This window comes from Petaurus breviceps, unplaced genomic scaffold (assembly GCF_028583685.1).
Source record: "Petaurus breviceps papuanus isolate PSGF00001 unplaced genomic scaffold, PetGlider_PUasm1.0 37, whole genome shotgun sequence".
Taxonomy (NCBI): domain Eukaryota; kingdom Metazoa; phylum Chordata; class Mammalia; order Diprotodontia; family Petauridae; genus Petaurus; species Petaurus breviceps.
Window position 1 is genome coordinate 76,828,489 of NW_027186296.1, and position 2,958 is coordinate 76,831,446.

The window sequence follows — 2,958 nt, forward strand, 5'->3', positions numbered from 1 at the left end:
CACACACACACACACACACACACACACACACACACACACACACACACCCCTTCTGGAGACACACAACTTTAAACACATATATTTAGGCACAAACAACAAACATACTACAAATAGACCCCTTTAGACACACTTTATAAACATGCACCTTTAGACAAATACTCTACAAACACACTAAAACCCTTTTGACATACACTTTACAAACTCTTTAAACAGCCAAAAACAAAACAAAACAAAAACCCAGCCTCTATTTACTGAGTCTTATATGTACTCAACCCTGTGCTTGCCACTGAGGGGGAGACTGAAGACAGATAAGGCATGGTCTCTGGCTACCAAATATTTACAAACACACTCAGGCCATGAATCTTCAAAACATGTTCTCCTGTCAACAAATATCAATGTATTCATTCTAAAGAGGTATCCATTTTGCAGTAGGAATGGTCTATATAAACCTCTTCATACATCAAAATCAACCAGTCTTTCCTTCCAGAGTCCTTGCCCCTCCACCCCCCCCCCCCCCCCACCAGGTCAGCCAGTCCCCTTGCCTGGGCTAACTGTAGGGGAGACAGGAAGAGGTGAAGCCTCAGTGTCTACCCTACAGGAGCTCAGTCTGTCTGGGGAAGAAGACACACACTGAAAGTTAAATAACAATACAAGAATTAAATAACATTAACACATGCGGGTTGACACTTCCACGAACACCATAGCCACATAAATACAATAGGGTCCCACTATAAGGCAGATTTCAAACCAGACTTTCAATAAACAGTCTACTGGAGATCACATAGACACTTGGCATAATCCATAGGTGGGGGGATACAGATGGCTTTAGGGTGTGTATCCACAGTGTATGGGAGGACTCCTCAGAAGCCCCATTCTGCACCCCATATATACTCCATAGGGATGGGACCCACAAGCTCTTCTTTTGTAGCCATGAGGGTCTAAGACATAGCACAGCTGCTAAGCTCACAAATGCATAATTAATGTTTCCAGACTTATTCATTTGCTCATTCATAATGAACACATTTATTAAGCACCTATTGTGTGCTATGTAGTGATAGAGATACAAAGATGAATAAGGTTTAGATTTTGTCCTTGTTGCTATCCCCTGCCTTATTCCTTACTTCTCCCCTGGCCAGGTTTGGGTATGAGACACCCTGGTATAGTGCCTAAAATATAAGGTAGGGGATTCCCTACATTTCTTCTGGGACTGACTCCCCTCAGTGCCCCAGTGATGTAAGTAGCCTTGCCTGAAATCAAGGTGGGTGGAAGAATGGGGAGCTGGACATGGGGGTGGTAATACCGTGTTTCCCCGATAAGTAAGACACTGTCTTATTAATTTTTTGGACACAAAAACACCAGAGGGCTTATTTTCAGGGGAGGGCTTATTTTAATGAACATTGACAACAATTTTAATAAACAGGTTAATGTGAACAAAAAAATGTACCTTTATTCAATAAGCAAATCACTGGGGAAGAACAGGATGACGCGCTCACTGCTGCAGCTGATTGGATGCAGCTCGGAGCGCAGCGTGCGTTTCACGGGGGGGGGGGGGGGGTGCTTTACAGAGGGTACCGTAATGTAGCGTGTAGCACAGGGGATCACCTTCACTACAGTAGCAATCTCAATAGGGCTTATTTTCGGGGGAGGGCTTATTATCGGGGAAACATGGTAGGTCTGATGGGGGCCAATTACTCTGACTCAGTAATATTCTAACTTTGCCCACCAGGTGGTATCAGTCCATAGGAATTCTGAAGCTGAGGAGAGAGACCAGTTTCCCGGCTATACTTCCATCCAATCTCACCCCCTCAACTCTGCCATGGGGGAGGTGTTGTTGTGAGGTGGGTAGGGAGCTATACCTGTTTTGGAAAATACCTAATCCAGGGTAGCTAACCTAAGCCTTGATTACCTATAATTGTCCCCATGACTGCAATGCTCTCCCTCCTCACCTCTTAGTTTCCCTGCTTAAATACTTTCCGCAGGACACCTTTCCAGTCCCCATCCAGTGTCTTCCCCTCAGAGATTATCTTCTGTTTATACTTCATATATCTTTTTTGTATAATTTTTTTTTGCACATTGTCTTCCCCATTAGAATGTAAACTTCTTGAGGGTAGGCACTAAGTTTTTGTGCTTAACAAGGTGCCTGACACATAATAAATTATATGCTTGTTGGCTACTCTATTGGCATACAAAGAAGGTTGAGGCAAATCAGTGTCAGTAGTATTGAGTGGTTTGCAACTGGTGTGGGGCAGGGCTTAGGCTAGGGATTCTTATCCCCCTCACCATCCATATCAGTCCTTTGGGGATACATTCACACTCATCAATTTAGAAGAGAGATAACTTTCCTCATTAGGATGAGTCTTATATGTTGATAAGCTTATTATTCTAAAGATCTGCATTTGGGTAAGGCAGACCAATCCAGAGCCAATGACCCTTACTCTTCTCTAGGGAGAACCATAAAACTGCTATTACCTGTCTCCCAAAGTGCTGCATAACCATTTCTCTGGTTGGCCCTTTCCCTGTGAGACCAAGAGAAGGTTCCAGGATACTTGCCTCTCCTTGCTCCCTCAAACCAACCCTCCATTCTCCCAGGTTTGGTCTTCTTGGGGAATCTAATATGCTAACAATAGCTAGTATTAACGTGTCTCTTTAAGATTTGCAAAGTGCTTAACAAATATTTCGTCTTCCCAATAACCCTAGGAGGTAGCTATAATTTTTCTGATTTTACGGATGAGGATGCCAAGATAGAGGTTACTCAGGATCACACAGCTAAGTGCCTGAAGCCAGATTTGAACTTGTCTTCCTAACTTTGGGTCCAACACACAATTCACTGTGCCACCTTGAAGACTACAGAATGTGTGTGTGTGTGGGGGGGGAGGTCCTAGCACCCTGGGAAAAGGAATATCTTTAGATCTTTCCCCCCCAACCCAACTAGAGTCATTCTAAAGGAAACGCCTCACA

General features: G+C 43.8%; 1 protein-coding gene across 1 annotated transcript in view; it reads right to left on the reverse strand.

Annotated features, from left to right (window-relative positions):
• Positions 1-2,958, reverse strand: part of NPM3 (nucleophosmin/nucleoplasmin 3) — a 390,782-nt gene that overhangs the window by 385,188 nt on the left and 2,636 nt on the right. The gene's annotated exons all lie outside the window — the stretch shown is intronic.